The sequence below is a fragment of the Pseudopipra pipra genome, chromosome 6 (assembly GCF_036250125.1).
Source record: "Pseudopipra pipra isolate bDixPip1 chromosome 6, bDixPip1.hap1, whole genome shotgun sequence".
NCBI lineage: Eukaryota > Metazoa > Chordata > Aves > Passeriformes > Pipridae > Pseudopipra > Pseudopipra pipra.
Window position 1 is genome coordinate 27,225,788 of NC_087554.1, and position 23,372 is coordinate 27,249,159.

General features: G+C 39.8%; 1 protein-coding gene across 1 annotated transcript in view; it reads left to right on the forward strand.

The window, feature by feature from the left end:
* LOC135415800 (cytosolic phospholipase A2 beta-like) overlaps positions 1–23,372 on the forward strand; it is a 60,549-nt gene that overhangs the window by 929 nt on the left and 36,248 nt on the right. The window contains exons 2-5 of the mRNA XM_064658117.1: positions 4,850–4,962; positions 5,740–5,789; positions 6,441–6,583; positions 7,577–7,734. The gene's annotated coding sequence lies outside the window, so the exon portion shown is untranslated. The remainder of the gene's footprint in view (positions 1–4,849; positions 4,963–5,739; positions 5,790–6,440; positions 6,584–7,576; positions 7,735–23,372) is intronic.

Below are 23,372 nucleotides of genomic sequence, written 5' to 3' on the forward strand. Positions count from 1 at the left end.
TCAAGCCTTCCAGGAGTCTTGTTCTTGCTGTGACCATCTTCCCTCATCTGAGGGTGTAATGTCTGCTTTCTCTTTTTTTTTCTGTCTTTGGCAGTTTTGCTCCCGTCTCACTGACCATGACCCAGGCCATTCCAATTCCAGGGCACTTTGCATGATCTGCTGATGGAGGGGGAGCACCCTCAGCAATATGTAAGGCCAGGGCCAGAAGGGTATATGATAACCCTGGCAATGATGCTTTGACTGGTGAAGACTAGGAATATTATGTTGTCCGTTGAAAAATTCCTCAAACTGGTCTTGTTTCTGGCAAGCTACCTTTAGATAGGTCAGAAGGACAATTTTGCAGTGAGAATGAGACGTGTTGGGTATATTTATAGTGACTAATGACTGTATGCAGCATGTTTTGTATGTGATCAGGAACACTGGAAAGTGCACCATATGTGGCACCTCAGCAGCAAGAGGTGAGATTTGGAGAGTGATAGACCATTCAGATGGGTCATTCAGTTTGGGCTAATAGTTGACCTGAAGTAGTTTTGTTAGTTTAAATTTTGACCTATTTCAGTGTTTAGTTTTTAAGAATTATTCCAAGGAGACCTTGAGGTGGCAGTTGTTTTCCCACTGTTCATTTCTAGTTGAGTTTGCTATTACCAAAAGGAAGGCATGGGACAGCTTTGGTTGTGCTTGATTGAAAGTAACATCTGCAATAATCAGCTAGTTTGACCATGTCTGAGTGTAAGGGAGCTGGTGGTCACAGAACAGCCAAGTCTGGGTACAGAGCCAAGGGTTGGCTCAATAGCCAACCGTTATGATTGAGCAGGAGCAAAACACTGGGAAAATCCATTAGTATCACACGCTAGCAGAACTCAGGCACCTGTAGATGCCATTCTTCTTCAAATCCAGCCTGCTCAATCTCCAATTTCTGGTGAGAGAACTTGCAAAATGGGAGACATCTGTGATTTGAAGGTTACCTCCCCATGTGACATCAGGTGTATATACAGATGACAGTGAAATTTGTACATAGTGATATATGTAAATGATACAATTTGCCTTGGAGCAAGATGAAAGGGCAAATCTTTCAATCTGAACTGATTCTTTATGAGAATCTCCTATGCAATTAGGTTGATATTACATTGATAAATACAGCCAGTGATTAAGCTGCATTTGTTTACAATTCTGGCTACTGAGTCTAAAAATTCAAGCATTAAGCAGGGACTTAGAAGTCACACTTTGACATTGTGCAGAATTGGAGAATGACTCTGTCAGCTGGACTTGGTGCATTTGACTGCTGAGCAGTCAGCAGTTCCCTAGTTCCTTGCCAGGCACTGACTGTGACATGAATACTGATGTACTGTAGTGCTCCTTGGTGCTACTGTCGGAATATTGCTCATACTAGATTTAAATCTGCAAAGAGATAAAGTGTATTCGTTGCTTGCATCAACCGATGTCCAGGTGTTAGAAAGATAAATTGCTTGTTGATAGAATTGCCCTGTTAAGGTTTAGGGCTTGACATGCTTCAATGATCTCAGACCTAGGGGGAGGTAACAAAGTTTGGGGAGAAAGATGTACTACTACATTGGATGCAAAGAATGCAAAATTTATGGATCACAAGGACATTTGGCAGAACTCCCAAAATCTCCAGCATGTGGCTTTGGGCTGCTGCCAATGGACTGAAGAGACAGCATGCTGCTTTAGGTTTGGGGATGTTCCATGGTCTCCTCTCCTCCAATATAGGCAAATGCAATTGAAAAAAAAATCTTTGTGATATATCTGTCAAACTATATCTGGCTGCCCCTTTATCATGAATATTCATAGTGCTATTTGTAGTATGAGGTAGGTAAATGCTAACTGTAAACCCATCCAAAGCCTTTCATTATTCTGACAGCCTTCATTACCTTCCTGACTTTTTTCTCTAGAAGGGGTTATAACTCAGGAAGACACTTACATGCTACCCTTCCCTGTAAGTTCAGAATCAAGGTTAAAGTCCTAGTTGTTGGTCCAGACTTATAAACAGACTGTGCTGTGTGTGTTGGTGATTGATTATTGTGGCAGTGTTCAAGGCTTTAAATAAGAAAGGTCAGGTACCCTAGAGACTTCTGCTGAATACCTGATCATCTTTTATAGAATAATTTGTATGCTAGAAACATGGTGGGGCCGGGCCTCTGGTGGTCTAGTGGTTAGAGTGCAGGACTCGCACCGCTGCGACCCGGGTTCAATTCCCGGCCCCCCGGGCAGCTGGAGCTCGTCAGCCTTGTATGGCAATCCAGCTACGTCCTGGGGACCTCACTGCCACTGTCCAAACTTTGCTCGGCCCCGGCAGATGAACCTCAGGATTAAAGGGTGGGCTCAGTTCAGCGCACGCTGTGTCTCACCTAAAAAATCCACTGCGCAGGCTCGAAGGGTTTATGACCTTTCCCAAAATCTTCGCTTGCGAAGACTGGCTTTCCATGAGAAACATGGTGGCTGGTAAACACAGCTGTTCTGGTAAAAACTACTTCATTCACTTTGTGGGTTATCTTGCATCTGCAGGAAAAAAAAACAGTCAGACCCTCAGACACAATTCAACTAATTAAGCCACTGACACTAGCCGAGACACTATTGAAAAAAACCGATATATTCAAAATAAGAAAGTGATACAGATTGAGTGTGCTCTATTCTACTAGCAGGAAATGTGCAGTGCAAAAACAACACCTAGTGGTCACTGTTTGCCACATGGGACAATTGGGAAACAATAGAGAAAAAAATTCTTCACAGTGAGAGTGGTTAAACCCTTGAAGAGGTGCCCAAAGAGGTTATGGATTGACTGTTGGTGTACATTTTTTACAGAATAAAAGAAAAGAGCAACATCATATTACTTTGGAATTTAGTCCTCCTTTGATCAGATGTTTGGACAAGATGACCTTGAGGGCCCTTTCTAATTTTTGAGGATTATAGGAAATAGTATATTCAGGTTCACTTTCCCCAGTGTGAAGTGCACTTGCCTGAAATAGAAAGGCCGGTTCATGAGGTGTTAAACACATATTGTTTATCCTTTCAAATGGTATATACCACTCATGCATTTTGTCCACAGTCAAAAGAACAGGTACTTGAACCCCTGGCTTCATTTAGCAAAAGTATGAATACCTCAGGAGGGGATGCAGTAACTCCTCCTGTCTTCTGGAATGTGTACATGCTTTATGCATCATCTTTCATGGAAACTGAGGGATAAATTTAACCAGGCAGTGAATGCCACAGTTCTAGTCAGTTCTGTTGAGGCAGACATTCATGGGATTCCTTTCTTAGAAGAAGAAAGTACATACTGGAACTGAAATATTTTTTGGGGGTAGAAACAGATTCCAGTCTGAGAGGAACTAGTAGAGTTTTGTAAAGAGGCTACCCTTGGACCTAGCAGGCAAGTAATTCCAGAGAGTACTTGGGGATCTTAAAGATATCTTTAGGATGGTTTTAATGAGTGAATGCTGTGAGTACTGTGTGTCACGTAGAGTACTGTAAGTCAAAGTAGAGCTAAGTGGTGGAGGAGGTTTGTTAATTAATTAAAAGAACTGTAGCTCCTGTGGAGACACCAGTTCTTACTTTTATATTGCTCTGTTTGTTGTTCCCCACTGAAGATTTACAAATCCAAGAGAACCAGTTGGGAAGTGGCAGTGAGTGGATATGTATATACCACCCACAGCACATCTTCCATCCAAAGCTGTCAGTGGTTTTATATGCATATTGCTTCAGAGCAAAACCAAACCCTTGCTTGCAAGTGATGAGAGATTTCTAAAAGCTGCATGAAATCCTGCCATAGAGCAGTTCTAGCTGGCTTGTACTGGAACAGAACAAAAAGATGATGCTTGAGAAAACTGAACGTGAGGCTGTCTTCTGACTGGTTCTTCATTTTGTGGTCTGGCTCATTTATACCCTTCTCATCAGACCGTTTATTATGGTACAAGTCTCCCTATAAATGACTCCCATTGTCTTACAAAAAAAAAAATGGAAGGAGAAAGGACAAAAGAGTATCCTGCAGAAGAATCTATATATTTAATTTGTCAGGAACATCCCCACAGAAAGGGAAGTTAGTTATTTCAAAATTGTCTAGATTTTATCAGGAACAATGGTTTTGCCTTTTAAATCAAAACTCACCATGAAAGTAATTTTGTTAAAATGTGACCATGAAAAATTTGGTTATGATTGCCGGATAATAGTCCTGTCACAGCTCCTTATTCTTCTCAATCTGTTACTTCAGAGGTTTGTTCATAGTCAAAGGTCAATACATTCAGCCCATAGTCACTGATTTATTGTGTCATACACTGTCACAAGTGATTTTCAATTCTTTTTATCAAACACATTTTATCATCATGTTTTAGCTCTGTGGAAGGAAATACTATGCAGCTCAAACATGGTAGCTTTTTAAAAGCGATCCATTACAAGTCCTCTTGCCCACTACTGTCTGAAGTGTTTTTTTCAAGTTTCTACTTTATGATGGGAAAATACGTAGAAATATTTTGCTCCAGTCCAGTATATGCAGTGGAATTTCAGTATATGAAATACCTAAACTCAAAATCACAATGCAGCTAGACAAATCATAAATCAACTAAAATAGAGGTATAAATTGTACATTTATAAAGAAAAAAAGAAAAAAACCTGCATTTAAGGATTATCAGCTCTTAATTTTCTCCCCTTCGTAAAGGGAAGTATGTGAGTGTGTGTGAGAGGAGGGGTGTGGGTGTACATAAAAATCCATTGGAAAGGAGGGGGGAAAATGGAGAGTAGAAAGAAAAGGAAAAACAAAAGAGTATGGGTCACTTACAACTTGAGATATTCTATGATTAAAAAAAATCTGTTTAGTAATAACTTGTATGTTTTTTTGCAGAATGTAGGATCCCCATCAGAAATCTCCTTCTGCCAGAAGACACACATGTGCAAGTGAAATCATGATGGCTCAGGTTGTGACCAGATGGTTGGTTTCGCTGTGCAGTGCCAGAGGTGAGTGGTAACCACTTCTAGTTCTGGGATTAGTAGAATAATCAAAGTGCCAATTGCTCAGCCACAAGGTGTACCCATTTTTCTCTGTAGAATAATGTAATGAAGGTATCAGCGGCTAACACAGAACATGGTATCTACTTACAAACAAGTCACTGAAATCTGTATTTTGTATGCCTTCTTAACTAAGAGGTTTTGCAATCAGTTATTGTTAGTACAGTTATTGTCTTGGGACGTTGACAGCTAATGCTTTTATGAAGAGGCAATAGCTGCTTTCCATCATTGAAGCTCTAGTCAGTTTATAGAAATTTTCTCAAAGTCTCTCACTTTGAGGCCATTGTAGAAAACAAGGAACAAGTTCTACTTGTTTCATGTCTTGTTGATTCCACTCAGATTTTTCAGTCGCTCATCAGAGGTGAAAATAATGTAGTCCTTTGTTTTCTAACTGCTAGAGAGTCCTGAGGTAAGAAAAGTATTAAAAAATAGTTTTTCTCCCACTGGGGAAAAGATTAGCACTTAGTTGCATAACTCCATTTTATCCTCTTAAAGACTGATGCTAAGAGTCTCCCTGAAATAGCCATTAAACTAAAAGCTGAGGTTTGGAAGGGTGATACTCATGCCTTGGCTGTGCCTGATGAGGTTCTCCCACTTCCCGGATTAGTGTTCTAATCACCAGGTTGTTTACTGGGACATGAGTGCTTATAATGAGTTCAGAAGAAAGTCTTGGGTTTTATTTCCTGTTAGACCAATAGGTTTTGAAATCTTGTTATTTTTTCGTAGGTGAGAGTTTTCTTTTATCAACAGTTACCTTGCACATCATCTAATGCAAGGTGAGTCATTTGGTAATTTAGCTTCCTTAGGGTATATGGCTTATGGTGTGCCCTGTCTGTTTCCCTTGATTCATCTGGAATACCATGCCCAAAAGAGGAGGGAGGAAGACCAGAGATAAACGTTAACTTTTTTCTCTTTTTTTTAAGTTGTCTCTAACTACTAAAGTGCTTTTTGCATAACCTAAAAACACTGTCCGCTAGAAAAAGAACTGTTTAGAAAAAGCCAACCCCATTCATCTCCTTACATGGCTTTTTCCTCTTCTGAGGCCTGAGAAAAAGCTTTGAACCTGGAAGGTGAAGCCTAGTAGTTTCTAAGCAGCAAGGGTTCAGATATATTTAGACCAGACCTGTCTTCTCTCTCTGCTTCATTTGCTGCTTGTTCCATTTGCTTGTGGGTATTTTTATCAGTTGTATCTGCCTTGTTAGCCATGTGACAGACACCACACAGAGGATGATAATGGGCTGAGGCAGGGAATGCTACTGTACCTTTCAATTCACAAATTTAAGAAAAATAGCTTGAATTTTTACGAACATTCAAATTTTTTAAGTAATTTGCTCTCTGTCCTTTGCATATGCAGGTTCTCCCTTCCACTGGGTTGAGAGTAGAATTTTATAAGATAGTAAGTTATTATTCTTCTTCATTCCTTTCAGTTCTCCACATAAGGCTATTTGACTTTCCAGTGCTTCTGCTTTTTTTCTTCTCCCTACAGAAGAACATAATTTTGCATTATCAATGAACATCAGACTAGACCTCATGGGCATGCAATTTCCTGGGCTCAGGAAGGAGTCCAAAGGTTGGTCTCATAAATCCTATGTATGCTATGTGGCTCTTCCAGCTCTTAGCCATGTTTGGCAACAGGGTCATCCCTCCTTGGTCCTTTGTTTTATTCTCCTCGTATTTTAGTTTGTTTCACTCTGTTAGGTTTTTTGAATTCTGCTTTTCTTTCTTTCCGCGTGTCTCTCATTAGAAGAATGCCAACTTTATTTTGAGCTCTCATTGCTGACAAAGTTTGCAAAACGAGTTCTTTATCTCTTATAATACAAATGATCAGATTATTTTGATGAAGTAGGTTGAAAGGAAAGGTATTAATCATCACGTCTCAAGCTTTAGTCCAATTAATAGGCTCTCAAACATACTTAGCACTGGTGTGGACTTAATGCCTCTGTGACTGTTTGGACTGCTGTTGCAACCTGAATCCATTCTGGGAGCAGACTGTATCAGAGAAGGAAGAGCCTAGTGTATTACTGCAATAGAGAGGAGATTATATATTAGGAAGATTTAAAGATTATATTTGCTTCAGGGCAGAAGGACTCACTCATTACTTCTGGTAGGTCTTAAGCCCTCCTTGTGAAATGAGGAAGAAATGGCAAACCCAACACAAACTCTTGTTCCAGAAGCGGGTTATATTTAAAAATAAAATATCTGTATGTCTGGAGCTGGGCTCTAAGAATATGGAGATGTAAATGCTGCCATGGCAAGGATTCCTGCTGGGACATACTCCCTTTGTCATCAACATTGTGACTGTCCATTTCCATATGTGGATTAAGTCTGAGAGAGAGGGTATGTCCTTGCCAGCTGTGGATTTCCAATGTATCCTTGGCTTACTACCATACCACAAAAAAACGTGATCAATCCCCGAACATCGAATTCCTGAAGTCTGGATTCATAGAGGTTTTCTGACAGTATTCTACTATTTTTTTCTCATAAGTGGGTCTTCTACCCCTTTCAGAGGAAAGGAAGGATCTCTTTAGCAGTATTTGTCTGCTCTAAAGAGTTCTTGTTTCAGCTCACCAGGTGGAGTTCTGAACACTGTCTCCATGATTTTGACCACAAGATTACTACGAGACAAAATGATACATATCCTGAAGGGCTTCCAATTGCTATCAGTGGAATTTTACAAGTGATCAGCCAAAGTGATCAGCATCTTATAGGAAGGAATGCTGAGTGAGTATAGAGATTCATTTTTCCTCTTTCCATATTCTAGAATCATGATTTACTGGATAGATATGAAGTCAGTAATGGATCAGTGGGGCTTTATGGGTTGGGGCTAGAGCATTTCTCTGTGCAGATTGGGTGTAATAATTTTTTGCTACTCAAATTCCATCCTGGTTGTAATCTGAAGGCTGCTCTGGAGTTTCACTTGTACATTGCCTTTGGTTGACCTTTTGTGCACGAACTCACTTCATCCAAACCCAGCAGAGATATTGAATACTTTCTTCGCTGTGATAGAAGGTGTCTGTAAAAGAGATAAGGGGACAGGAAGGTATGTGCTGCTGAAAAAAATATTTGTTCCCTAGATAGTCATCAAGATGTACTTTTAGCTCCAGCAGACTTGATGTCTGGTTGATGCTTCATATTTCATTGTGTCCATTGGTGCTTGCTGGAATGAAAGGGAAAAAAATGAACTCCATTCTCTCACTTGGCTATAGAGTATTAAAGATAAGCTTTGATGTGAGATTATGTTGAGGAATACATTTGGTGCTGGTAGCTCAGTGTGCAGTGTCAGTGGAGCTGCAGATTGAGCTCTGGGGTGTGGGAGCCCAAGGCAAGAGGCTGTGACTTGGCACCAACCACCCTTTGCACAACAAAGGGCACAGGAACCTGTGGCCCAGACAGGTGATAAGACACTCAGAGACAGCAGGAACTGAGGGCTCATCAGGAAGAGATGAGACTTTCACAGCTTGGACTGTGGGGGTTTAAAAGCCCAGGATTACCTCTGTTGGGGGTCCCTCCTTGGAGGCACCAGCTCAAGCTATTTCTCTGTTACTGCACCGTGACTAAATTGTTCTAAGGAACCAGACATATGAGTCTGCGCTAAGGGAATCCTGGGGTCGAGCCAGTAAGGAAACCTGGTCTGACTCTCAGAGTGAAGAGTCAAGCAAGGCTTAATATGAATCTGTCAGCTCACTGGAGCCATCCACTTTGAAGGAGCTTCAGTCTCAGCAGTTAAAATCTCTGGTGGTGCAAGTGTGACTGCCAGAATGGCTCCTGAATGGTCAGACAGGACAGTTTCCTTAACAGATGGTTTAATTCTTCTACTGCTTGCTTACATAGTGTATTGTAAAGGAGATGTAGCAGATAGTCTGGAAAACTGGAATTCACTTCCAGTTCTATAGAGGGGATTGGAAAGTGGCTGTCCAGAGTAAAAAGTATTTACAGTTCCGGAAACAATAGTATAGGTATCCTTTCTCAGCCCTTTCAGAAGGCTCAGCTACCCCAGCTGCATCTCACACTGTAGGTCTAGATTTTTGCAACTGATCCTTACACTTACATTCTCCTGGGTCTCAGGCACATCAACTGTTCAAGCTGCAGCATCTTTCCTGCAGCGTGCTGTGCTGTGTCAGATGGGTCACTGCTAACTTGCAGCACAATGTCAGGGACTCTCCTCCACATGTGACTACGCCAAATATCTCCCCTGACAGCAATTGCTTTGCTGTCAGAAATACTGGAAAGAAAGGATCTTGAGATGCCTTCCTTGTCCTCTTAAGTGAAGGTCTATGCCTGTCATCACAGACTTGCTGAGGCACTGTAGACTTTACTCTCTCCATTTTTTTTCTTGACTTAGCTTTGCAAATGGATTAGATGTAAATCTGCCCAGAGCTTCACACTGCCATAGCAGTAATAGTTATTATTATGGTTCTTGAAATACACTGCTAAGTCTCACAGAGATGATTCAGCTGGCTGTGTATTTGCCTGAATACTTTATAATTATAAGAAAGTATAAAGTCGAAAGATTTGAGGTTCCAATTATACAATCAATGCAATGCAATTGGCCTACTCAAAAACAGGGAACTGGCAAATGTAATCTTCAATGGTTAGCTGGGAACACTTATTCTGCTGTGCCATACCCTGAAGAAAATACAGTGTGTCCTGGAAACTAATCAGAGTATAAATGCAGGATGCTTTAGCAAACAAGGATTAGAGAGAAAATATGATTTGGTTGTATAATAGTGGTTGAGGCTCTGATAGTGAAGAAAGACTGATGATTTGTCTCCAGGTAGAAGTGTTGAGGAAACCTTTTAGCTATGAATGGCTTTCATGGGCTCTGCCAAACAATGCCTCAAGCTCAGAACAGCTGCCTTGTTAGCTCAGAACTCTGCTTGTTCCTGTCGTGTCTCTGCTTCTGCCTTGCACGTGCATTTCAAATTGTCATTATTTCAGGGTTTGATTCTATGTGTTCACTTCTAAAGTGTCTTGGGAGTGAACACTGATGGAAGCACATATAGTTGAAGTATAAGGAAAGAAAAGGAGGTTACTGGCAGAGGGGTTCCCAGCTTTTTTTTTTCAGTGTGATTGCATCCATACTAAGCCTTTTTGGGTTATTCCAAAGTAGTATGTAAGCAGTCACTATGCAGCTGAAGTCTGTACTGTTTCAAGGGAACAGCATAACCACTTTGACATACAGCTATTTTATTTAATTTAACCAGATGGAACAACCTCATTTAGATTCAGAATACAGCCAATCGTAACACAGGTTTTTTTCAAGCAAGAAAAATTCTACCATAAATATACAAACTTTATATTTGGGAAGATGGAGAGGAAAATTTTATCATCAATGTGCAAATTTATGTAATCATTTATAATCATCAACCTTCCCAGCTGTAAAGAATATATCTTTTTCTTTCAGTGTATACTGTAGTTTTCAAATGCTAGCTGTGTGTTTTGCTTTCCAGAATGGATGATTCTCTTGGCAGGAGGGGGACATTCTGTAACCTTTGTTACAGAACCACAGTTCTTTAAATTGTGGGTTTCACCCCCTCTGCAGGACTGCCTTCAGTCCCTACTCAGGCCTGTCCATAGAGAGCACTTCCATTAGCAGTGACAATGACATTGAAGGGTGCAGCCCATGAGTCTGAATATAAAAGAGGTCTCAGCTGCTCAAAGCATCATCATTGCACCTGTGTACCAAGGAGACATGTACACTGCCCTTCCAGTCTAGGGGGAAAACTTCTGCCACTGTAGCTTAGTAAAATTTAAGGTCACAAGATGGCAGCATAATCTCACTAGTGAGGTTGACAGAATTTGAAGGATCAGGTCATTAATCTTCCTCAACTCAAACTCCTGTTTTGAGCAGTCAGAAAGTCTTGTGTCTAATTGGCTGGTGCTTCCTGGGCTCTCTAAACTATGTATATACATGAAAGTGGGTGAAAAGCCTGTTACATCAGGCTTTCAAACTAACCTATTTAATTTACACTCCAATGCACTGTGATAGTATTGACGTAAATGGCTCACCAGGAGTTCAATACTAAACAAAAAAATTACACCCGCATGTTATCTAACTAATCAGTAAAAAAGGCAACATTGATGGAACATTGACTTTGCAAAGCCTGTGCAACTGGAAGTCATATTTGTTATATTTCTCCTTCCTTTCTGGTCTTGAGAGCAAGATATTCTGAACCCGGCCTCAAAATACAGATTTCTTACTGAACATTAATTTTTTTTTTGTAGTACTACTGAGTGAATATATTCTCTGCGAAGAGCTGATTCATGTATTATTCTCTTTCTGTTTGATGGATATTTAAGTAATCCGTATTCAGTTTTCATCTGCCTATTTGTCTGCCTGTCTCTGTGTCTCTCTTTCAAAGAGATCTGCCCATTCTTACCATTCGTTCTGTTTGAATGTGCAGTACTTCATTTGGAAAAAAACCTGTGCTAGGGAGAGATGATTCATCACACCAGTCACCATATTATATAATGCAGAGTGATAACAACTACTGTGAACATTTCTAGCAGCAACATTCCCACTCATGACTTTAAATACTTACCTCAGAAATGCCTGTAAAAATAAATGGAGATATTTGCATATATTTGGAAGAAAAACAAGTAATGAGAGCAAGTCAAAAATGTCTCGATTTTCAAAATTAATTGCAATTTTGTGTGATATTACTGCAGAATTAAACCATGGATTTTTAAGTTCACCTTCCAGGTACACTTTTTTGAGAAGAAGGTAGAATCATAGATTTACCAGTTGCTTGCATCCACCAAGTGATTAGGATGTTTTGGCACAAATGCAAACCGTGCTTATGGATATTTACTTGCTAAACTTACAGGTGCATTTCCAATGGACACTTTTGCAAACATTAGACTTTTGAACACATGCTGAAATCCCAAGTGGTCGCTGGCTTTGGTTTTGTGTAGTTGTTCAAATGACCATTGTTCTCATGGAGTTTACTCTCACTGGTCAATATAGTTGTATCTGAGTATGCCTAAGAGAAATTTAGTAAAGCAAAAGAAAAACTGGAAAATTGTACTCTGCCCTTTCTACTAGCAGGTAATTTCTGGCCTAAGCAATTGGCCACATGGTGTCACTGTGTTTCAAGGCAGCAAAACTTCTAGCAATAAAGCCTTTAGCAATTCCAAGTTTTCAAAGTATCCCAACCATGTGATGTTATCTAAGAAGACACTTCAGCAAAAATGGCAAGGTCACGAAAACTTCACAGTAGGAGTGTTTCAGGAAGATATTTTATAGAAAACATCTGATTCTCAACTTCTCGTGCCTTCCTGGAATACATCAGAAATATTTTTAGCCCAGAAGCACTTGTTCACCAGATGTCTGCATAAGTGAGAATGCTTATATGGAAAGCTTTATCTTAAATTGTTGCAAGTTAGAAATTTAAAAATTCAGTGGTGCATCCTACACTTTAGTCATAGTCCTTCTTTTCTTCTTCTGTCTTTGTATACCTGAATGTGCAACAACTTTTGACTTTGCTAAACAGAGGTAACTTGGCCTTATGGTGCTCAAAGTATAATAAACTGCAGCTCCTGGGACCCACAAAATACTGTTTAATCCCTGCTGGCTCTGAAGAATGCTTTGCAGAACACACCTGCTCAAGAGAGCTGTGCCAAAAGCTGATGTATTATGTGTTTAAAGAATCTCATGATGTACAGCTATAGCAACAGTGAGAGAAACCTTTGTGTACAGATACAGTATGAGCCCTTAGCCAAGAAGATGATATCTGGCTCAGGGCATGTCGAAAGACTGCAAAATCTCATGCAATAGTAAGTGTTGGTGTGCACTGTTTCTTCTGGGAAATGTTAAGTGAGCCTAGAGTAGCAGGCCTTACTCTTTCATCCTGATAGTCTGCATAGGTTGGGTTAAGATTTTATAGAGAGGATAGATGTCTGGCAATGACTTACCACTCACGTAGAGAGCAAGGTGCTTTGTTTTGATTGCTAAGAAATTAGATTGTTGCAATGCTTTTCCTAAGTCAACTGCTTCTGCTTTGTATGTATGAAGCTTAGTCTCTGCATAGCTGTTAACAGTGACAGTGCTGTTTTAAGATGCATATTTCTTATGCAATTAGTTTGCAACCAATTTTGTTTGGACCAGGAATTCACTTGTAATATATCTGTTTTGATGTCCGTATCGTCAGTTTAATATGACACAGTCATGTCATATTTAGAGGTATTATGTGTACAAAGCATGGCACTCTGAAAATTTGAGTGCCTTAATATGAATTTCAGTGCAATGGTATGAATTGAGGAAATAGCTGTGCTAGTATGGCCTTGAATGTGACCTGAGACTAAGTGCTAAATAAAACCCGCCCTGTCAGATCTCACAGGCCAGAGTAGAGCTGAGATGCCCTGGAGTGTGTGACTTCCTTGCAGAGACAGCAACTGCACACAGGGTGGGTTTGGAAGACCATTTCTGAGTAGCAGGTTATTTTGTGTTTCCTTTTGTATGTGCCATAATGTTTATTTAGGAACACTTACTCGAATATGATTTTGGCCTATGATTCCTTCCCATTCCCCCTCACCATTGCTTCTGTAGTTATCTTACCTGGAAGAATTCTCCATTGGCCTCTCTGCTGGTGGCAGCCCTTAGTATGGGAGCTTCTGCAGAGGGTAAAACATGATATGGTTCATACTGGGGGAAGAAGAGCCTGAATCAGAAAGTAGCATTGAACAGTAATGCAGAAAAGCAGATGGGGCCTCCTGTAGGAGAGGGTGGTATGGGCAAACTTGAGATAAATTGGGCCTATTGCCAAAACAATTTGTCCTGGTTCCACAAATCTTGGAAACTGCTGACCTCATTATCTAGAAACAAAGTGTCTCCTGGTAGTGTACAAGGGAGTTCTAACATAACTATAATTATCCTAATGGCACTTCTGCCATGAAGGTACATAAAATATAAACAGGAAAGGCTGAAACCCACTGACACAAATGAAATGCAAATGAAGGGCTGGTGCCTCTACTATAGAAATTTAAAGAAGAAATGGAAACTGGCTGAGGAAATCATTCAGGGTTGTCTCCAGGAACTGCCTTCAAAGTCTTTGCTCAGGGAAGAAAGCTGTGAAGCAGGGGAAGGATGTATGTTTCCTCCCCTTGTGATTTTATGAAGCTCAAGCCCTCAAACAAAAGCTCCTTCTGACGAAACTTTTATATGTTGTCTTGTGCAATGTATTCTCTGGGAAGCTCTGTTACTCCATATTTTTTGGAAGAGGTACACTATGTATCAGTGCCAAGGGCATTTTAGTGTGTCTCTAATACTATTAGACTGAAGAGTGAGTCTTGTCGAAATAATGGGAACAACTTGTCTCTTCATCTGAACCGTTTTTGAAAAGCACATGGACCATCACTGCCGGTGGATATAAGTCAACTACAGGTTCCTAATATATGTGTGATATATAAAGAAAAGCTTGAAGAATGAACAAAAAAGAGATTTCTGAAGTGAAGGCAATCTATGATTATTTAGTTGGACCTACACAATGCATGCATTTTTCTCAGTAATTCTTGAATCAAGTTCCTATTGTTTGATTGAGCTACACATAAAAGAGAATCATCCAGTTTTGATTTAAATTTAGCTATCATGTGGGAGGGAAATGTGGTGTGGAGGCTGAGAAAAATCAGGGGTCGCAATGTGAAAGGAAGGTGTAGGAGGGAAAATACATAGTTTAGCTGTAACATAGGTTTCAAGATCAGAAATAGAATTTATTGACATTTATGATACTGTGGCACTGCGAAAAGTCAAGAGAGAAGCAATTTGCTAAAAGTGATAAGAGTTCCCAGATAAACTATACACCTTGCTCAGAAAAAAACCTGCAATCTAAATAGATTACATGAACCCCAATGCAAAGGAGAAAATAGAAGTAAAAGAACAGGACAATAATTAAGCCTATGAAAAAAAATGTGATATGTTTGGTTTTCATGGGGAGCAGAGAGGGGAGACTAGGCTGATGTTTCGTGCATATTCCTTTGACTGTTTTTTGGTTGTGCTCCAATTCATCAAACACTTGTGCACCTGGAGTGGCACTTTACCTGTGAATTATCCTATTAATAACGGTTGGAGTATTCCTGAGAGGAATGTATGATAGTTTCCAAGAGGATCAAAGCTTTTGGCCTTTTAAATGCAATAACTACTAAACGGATAGCAGAAAAACTGGTATTGTCTAACCACAAAATCTACTATGAATTAACAGTAGCTGCAGATTAGGAAGATGTCTGAATCTTTTCAGCACATCTTTTCCCAATAGCAAAACCACAGCTTTGAACTTTCAGCATTTTACTGTAGGACTTTTTTTTGGCTGGATGAACTTTGACTAGCTCCCCTCAGTAATCTGAAGTGGTGAGGCACAGGGGGCAGATCGTAAAGGATGAGGATTTTACTTGAGCTCAGCACTACACAGCTGGCAGCAAAAACCCCAGGATGCGCTGCTGTTAGTATGTTTTTCATTAAACACTGTCCTGACACAGACAGACCACATAATGGTGATGACTAGATATGTCAGAAGGGAGGAAATGGAGCTTGACTGATCACAACCGGAACTAGAATTAAGATATCAAATAGGTGTTCTTGTGTCTAGAAGCTGAAATGAATTGGCATGGGTTCATCTGTACAATTTTCTTACAAATGTTGGGAATGAAAGGAGTTGTTAATAGACAGCTGTTCAGATCTGTTCCCATTTAGGAAAGCATCAAATTTCTTTACAGTATCTTTGTTTCTTGGTTTTTCAATGGAGAGCATAATATCTTATGTTGAAGTTTATTAATATAGACTTCCTAGTACATGAGTATATTGAATGAAAATTAGGCACTACTTCTTACAGACTGTCCTGATGCTGAGTGAAACCATTTATTAACTTTCTGACTCCCAGGTTATTCCCCCCAGAGCTGAAGGATGTTTTGCTTGGGACAAATGAACAGCATTTAACTGCATCTGTAATAATGTAGAACAACCATTCATTTTGTTTGATTCAGAGCCACATAAGGCTAGACAATGTCCTGTGTGGAACAAGAAGCATCTTAGAGTATGAATTCAGGGGGTGGGACACATTTGTGACTTATGCTATGGCTCTCTGGACCGTGAGTAAAATGATGCCTCCCACAATACAGACACTTAGTAGGGAATACACTAAATTTCTCTGAACATTGTCAGTGTCAGTATGCAATGTTTGCATTTGTAAATGAAAGGTGTATTCTACAACAATAGAAAAATTCCATTTTTTTCTTTGTAATTTTAGTTTGTCTTTCCTCTGAGTTGCACCAGTTTCTGTGATCTCAGGTGAACTGGATGTTGATACTTTCATTTCACACTACAAATTTCTTGCTAACTTACCTAAGATGTGCAGAAGATTTATGACATGGCCAAGGAGTATTCAAATGGAGTAGGGGGTACCTTACCATTTTAATTCTAATTTCCTCCCTCCTTTTTCTGCTGTAAGCAAGTTATTGCACAAGGCATTCCATGCTCCACATATCTGTCCATGTTGTCAGCTGTTTGTGTATCAAGTCTGAGGAGGAGGAAGAAATATGAGGTGTGTTAGCAATAGTCAGGTACTTCCCATTCACAGCAGAGCTGACCATAAGTTTTCTGATGCAACACTTCTCCATTCAAAAATGTTGATTGGATTCTGTATTGCTGGGTTGGCTGGTTCTCCAGCTTCTTGGAAACCTGCTTGGAAAGTTATGCTTTCATAAACCTTGTGGACCCACCTGGCCTGTTTCTCTGGCTACCCACCATTCTGTGATGACATGACACTGCTGGCTTCTCCCAGTTAACAGGGGCTACCCCTTAGGCTGGTCAGCAGTTGCATGAGTTGCCCATTAGATGTCCTTCAGCTATTGGTCAATTCCTTTGATTCCAGCTTCCTAGATATCTTAGCTTTGAAGCTTCCAGCGTGCCCAGGGAACTGTCAAGCCACCCATGTCATAGCAAAACAGCTGTGTAGGCAGGTAAGCTGAGGCATCAGCCCAGAAACGTTTCAAAATCTTTCTTATATATGTGAGTGAAATCTCTTTAGGGAGGTGTGCCAACATGATTTCCTCTGTGGGATGAACATTCCAGTTCCCAGCATTGGTGCAGGCGAGTCACAGGACATTTTACCTTTTTGTGGTTCACAGTTTGCTTGCTAATACTTGGCTGACAAATGCATTCAGTATGTGTTTAAGTACACAGCAGGGAAGACCAGCAATTAGTGGATTTGAATCATACAAGGTGAGGGTCTCCACCACTTTGCAATGTTTCTGTTGCATGGGGAGAGATTGCAGAGTACAAATTGCTTGTGTTGCAGAGAAGGCATCATTACTGGTTTGTGCTCTGCTGCATTGGCCAGCTGTGGGTGAGGTTTGCTTCCTGGATGAGGTTTGTTTCCTGGAGCCGTTTGTGAGAGAGGTCATCTGAAAACTAGTCTTCCATCAGATCTCTGTCCCTGGAAGCTAGAGTCTCTGGGTGAGTGCATCTCCTCTAGACTGGACTCTCCCTGACTAGGTCCAGGAGTTCTAATTTTGGACCTTTGGCACATGGATTTGGATCCTCTGGCAAAGGAGGCAGTGTAGGTAGCTTGTTTTAGTGTTCCATTCTGAACAGACTCAATGCCTTTCATGACCTACACAACAGTTTTCTCTCTTGTTGGCCATATCATGTCTTACCTGCCACATAAACCATGAACGTGGGAGGCCTACGGTTAAAAACACCCTAGTTCATTGAGATGCCAAAGGCTATAAATTTCTATTGGCTTTGGTATTTCAAGAAGCACTTTGTAAAAATCTTTTGAGATTCAGAACTCCCAAGGTATTATATGAATTAAGAGGTTAAAAATGATCTGTGCCTGGGAAAAATAATTTTTCTACTAGAATGGAAGCATTTAAAATTGCAGTGTTATGCAAGTGTCATGTTTTATGTGCTGCTGAAACAGAGGAATTAAAACTGACCTAATATGCATGTGTAGAGACATTCAGAGATAATATCAGGCTCCATGGATGACTCTGCCTTGGCACAGGTTAGAGCAGCTTTCCTGAGACCAGCTGAGATGCTCAGTGTGTTTCAAGTGCCAGGCTCTCTGCTCACACTTTTCTGCCTTCTCCACTGGCTTAAGGGGAGCAGGTGACAGAAAGCTGCTTTCGTACCACTGGAACTAAGCTGAGTGCCTTCTGCAAGACAAATTCCCAGTTGCACTATTAGGAACATTTCATGACTTCTTTTTGTCACAGGAATAGTACAAATTGACTAGAAGACGAGACACAGACACCTAAACAAGAAATTTTTCTCATTGAAAATATTTCCAATAGGGAGAAGTATCAATGCAGAAGGAGCTTTTGTATTTACTTAAATTCTCATAACTCTGTAGAGCCCATGAAATTGTCTTCTGCTGTCAGAAGTTATAATCTACCAGGAGTGAGTCACAGGTTTCTTAATTGCTGTAAATAAACTTGCAAGGCTCATAACTCATAATAACTCTAATGACTAAGTCGAACTCTGGTTATTCTATTTTAAATTGTTCACGTAGCTTGTTTGATGCCTAGAATTTTTGTATTTATAAGAAAAAATCAACATAAAATTCAGTTTCCAAATTTGACAATCTTTCAGTAACCTTAGAAAAGCCATACAAAGAGGTAGTGAAAAGCCCTATGACTTTCTGGTACTGAGGTCAGTGGTCAGTAATGATCCACTTGCAGGAATGCACACTGAATTGTCTAATGTCATTTCCACCTCTGATGCTCATTTCCATATGAGTGCTGATGCTTTAAACAGCTTTTACGGACGATGCTGTTTGTCCATGGTCAAGTCCCCACTCCTGAACTCAAGCTGAGGTCATAGCTACATGCCACTACAGAAGGGCAGTCCTGGAAATTCCTCAGGAAAAGGAGAAGAGTAGTTTTCTTTTCTTTGGCCCCTCAAATGAGCTTAGCATTTGTCCAGAGGAGTTCCAGAGCCAACAGTGTAAAGTAGGAGCAGGAGTTTCTAAGCTTGGGACTTGGACAGGAGCAAAATCTCCTGTTTTAATGACAACTAGCTCTTAGATTTTTTGCTGCAACATGAAACTTCACCCTCAGGTATTTTTAAGACTTGAGCATTTTCAGACATTTATCAAGGATTCTGTGTCAGTATTTGCTTTTTCCTTGTGATCACTATGCCCACTACAAAGACATACTTTGCAGGTATTTCCAAAGCTGCTGCTGATAGACTTGGATATATTCAGTTCATCATGAATTGGTTGTTTCTGTATTTCTTTGCCTTGTCTCTACTCTCAGATGAGTGGTTTTCTTACATTTACACTTACTCATTAACAGTACTAACCTACAGAATAACATAGCAAGGATACTACTGTTTTAGTCTTGTGTTAATTTTGGAGGGCTACTTAGACAGTAAGTTAATTGCAGGAATGGATGAATTGGACCCTTAATGAGTTGCATATTATTTGAAATAAATAATTTTATATCTTTTATCCCTTTCTGAGCCAACATGTAAGGGCTATGCTCAGGTGAAGGTAGAACCTTGAATAAAGTCCCATACAGGGCTGAAAGCGGGTTTGACACAGAAATAGAAAGGAAATACTGCTATATGTGTCATACAATCACTGTAACCTTTGTTTTTTAATTACTCTCGCCTGGTATAATTCAGTAGCAAACATTTCCTTAGCATGTCTTGTCCTAAAGAACTTGCAGTCACAGAGAGTGAAAAACAGTAACAGAAAACAAGACTTAATCTCTTGATTCTAAAAGAGTGACTATTCAAAAAAATACAAGAGGTTGGTGGCAACTAAGAAAGAAACTCTTCTCTTGATTTGAAGATGAATACCATAACCATAAGTCAAGTCTTCCTGCCAGCCAAGTGGTGAAGTGTAATACCTACCAAACTCTTCTGAGGTCTTTGCACAAGCAATTTTATATTGACATCAGTGTCAGACTATTTGAATAAGATCTGAAGATAAAGGTTTGAGAAACTGGCTTGAGTGGAATGACATTGAATTATCTTACTCAATTATTTCAATTAGCTCTGCAATCACTTGGTTTAAAATAAAAGAGCAATTTCTGAACATAAACACAGTAGGTTTCAATGTGTGGCTTTACAATGACGTATCTTGGAAAGGTAACACAGCAGTCCTCAGATACCCCAGGTAACTAATAAGCAGCTTCCTCCTATCTTGAAGCTGCAAAGATCACTATCTTGTCATATTTACAGCCACACCTGCAAAGTATCTAAGGAAATTAGTAGCTCTCTTACTCTGGCCAGGAAAAAGAGCCAGTGATACTGGATTTACTGTATGATATCTTTGTTTAAGATTACAGTGGTTCAGAAGATAGGTAAGAGGATATAACACCTTTTACTTTTCTGAAACAGGTATAGATCTTGATAGCGAGAAGGACGGTTCATTTACAGATACTATCACCTGATTGCAGCTCAGATAGACCACTTGGTATTTTGTTCTAATTAACATGCTGAAAATGGTGTTTGGAAAGTATTCAAAGATCTAAAATAATTTCAAATTATCTGTGTTGTTTGCTCAAAAAGAATGGAGCAGAGGGGAAACAATGGAAAATTAGAAAGCTTTTATTTCAGAGTTACAGGTTACATGTCCCTAAATCTGGCATTTCTGAATCTTTGCTTTATAGTTTCTAGTTTCACATGGTAACTTTGAATTGAAAAATTGAGATAGATTTTAATAAAGGTGGGTGGTTTTTGATGTTTTAATTATTTTTACAGTGGCTAAATAACCCAAAGATGGAAAAAAAATATTTTGGGGATCATCTAGGGAAAAAAATACCTTTTTATCCCCCTGGTTTTTGAGAACATTTTGAAAATTTTTGGATTGAATTTGACTATAGGCATTTATTTTCTTAGGTGACTATAATTTTTCTAGCCTAGCCACTGAGCCGAACAAGGTACAAACTGATTTATAAGACAAAAAGAAAGTGACTGTTATCTCCCATTGTCACTGTCTGGCACAATAATACGTCTCCTCAAAGCTGCACAGTCTTCCACCACCATCTCCTCTATGGTATGGCTGCATTTGGCCCTAGAAAGATCCATTGCTTATCTCTACTAAACAGCTTTTATGGGATGAATAAACAACTGTTCTCAAACAAAGTCATGGGAGATTTATGTTTCTAGGAGAGTGTTTCAGTAATTGCCATCCTTCCTTGTGAAGCTGTCAGGATTGAGGGTGGAAGGACTATGAAGAGAGTGCCTCAATTAGAACAGTTTTTGTACATCAAAGCTGAGTTTGAAATTTTGCCGTGTTGTTGCCATTGCTGGGATAAATAATGATCTCCATTAAATGAGACTTCAGTACCTTTTGTAGGTTCTGTCCCAGTTAGCTTTTAGGTTTATGCCAGCAGTAGGATGATCCAGTTCATAGCTATTGAGAGTTGCTGTCATTCTGGTGCTTGGTTTTTGGTAGCTTAGTATCTTCTCGCAAGGGGCTGTTAGTGAGCAGCTCACTGGGTAAATTACATGTAGCTGAACACTGTATTAATTGGCTTTTATTTCTTGCATGCTGGGCTTGCAGCATGGACTTGCATTCCTTCCATTCTCATTCTGTTTCACCTAGTCTCTTGTGTGCATTACCCAAGTTCCAACAGGTCGCATATGCAACAATTTAACTTCAGTGTAATTTGATATGTATTTTTATCTGTTTTTTCCCCTTATAGCTTATTTCCAAGTACTTTCTTAATATTAATTCAGAGAAGCAATAACATTCAGGCACAGAAGTGGAGTAAGACCAGCCTAATTAACACATAAAATCTTTATAGAATCCCTCTTCTTTTTGTCTCCTGAACAGTCTTTTACAATCTGATGCTGCAGATACAGTGTAATATTTTCTAAATCTAACTCCACTAGTATAAGCCTGGCATGACTATGTCCTCCCTTTAAAAAGGGGAGGGGGAGGACTTGCTGTACCCCCTTGAAGATACTGCCTACTATTTGGCTAGTTCACTGATGTATTGTGCTGTGCCCTCTTCAGGTTTAACCTTTAGTTTTGTCTTTCTTTCCTTATGCAGTTGATTTTCTTTGCCTTACTTTCCCCATGCTGTACATTTTTTGTGTCTGCAGTAAGTCTTGACATCACGTAGCCCATCTCCCTCATATCCAGGAGGAAATGGACGTGGTACTTGTCAGAGTGCTTATTGACAAGAAACACAATGTTTTATGTATTTTTGGCCATACTGATTTACTGGAAACATTAACTTCTTGGAGGAGCTATTGGAAAAATTAGTTCCGTAGCTCTCCAAAATAACTTTTGCACCTTGATTTTAAGGCATGCTGGGACCATTTTTTTCTTTTTTCCTGTTCCGTTAGGACATGGATCTCCCTGCTGCAGCTGTTCTGTTTTTAATGTGTTGCTCTGTTTCCAGGCAGATATACTGCTGTTTGAGTGGAGTTCATTTTTCTCTAGCTGTTTTTCCATTTGCCTTCTCTTTAGGAGGTAAATTTTTCAACCTACTATTTCGATCTCTCTGTTCACTACAGCAGCAGAACCTATGATCAAAGCTGCAACTGCAATATAAATAGAAAACCAGAACTCCACTCTGAATAAGAACTTTTTTCCTTTATTCTCTGCATTTTTTCTTATCTCTGGAAATGGAATGTTACTGTCCCCTGTGTTCAAGGGAGCACGAAGATGAATGTGTGCACTGCAGTTTTAACTGGTCCTGTAAAAACGCACAAGTGAGGCAGCAGGAGTGCAAGACCTGCATAGTTCATTACTCTGAACCCCAGATTACCTTCTGATGAGTTTGGCTGATTTGTCTGGAAGAAACTGCCCTTTGATTTGCTGCACATAAACAGCAGACCTTTATTTGAGATATCTTTCTTTTTAGTATTTCAAAGATGGCAACCTAACTACTCAGGTTTTCAGCCTGCTGTTTGGGTGCTTGACTGCATCCAGTCCTCACTGGTGGTGAGCATGGTGGCTGCATTGCCAGCCACAGCAGAATCTCTGTGAAATGTCAATTTGAACTGTTGTTTGTCACCTGCAGAAGCCCAGGAGCATCTGCCTAAAACTGATTTTCAACTGCTCGCAGTTTTTTTGTGGAAAGTGTTTTAAAAAGTGGTTTAAAGGTGATTGAGTTTCAGGAAAAATCTAACACCAGATTTCAGGTAAACCTATTTTCCTAAACAACTACTGTGGTTACAATTAATTTTTTCTTCGCTTGTCAAAAGCCAAATTCTTAACTACTATTTGATGAAAATTAGTTTTTGACACTGCATCAGTTTAAGGTGTCCACTGGCTGTTTTGTGAGGCTTGATCCTATCTGATATTTACAGTGAGAATATACCTTACTGCAAACTTATGGTGGCTTCCAGGCCTTTTTTAAGTCTGAGTCTGCTTGCCATCCAATATGAAATTGCAGGTGTGGAT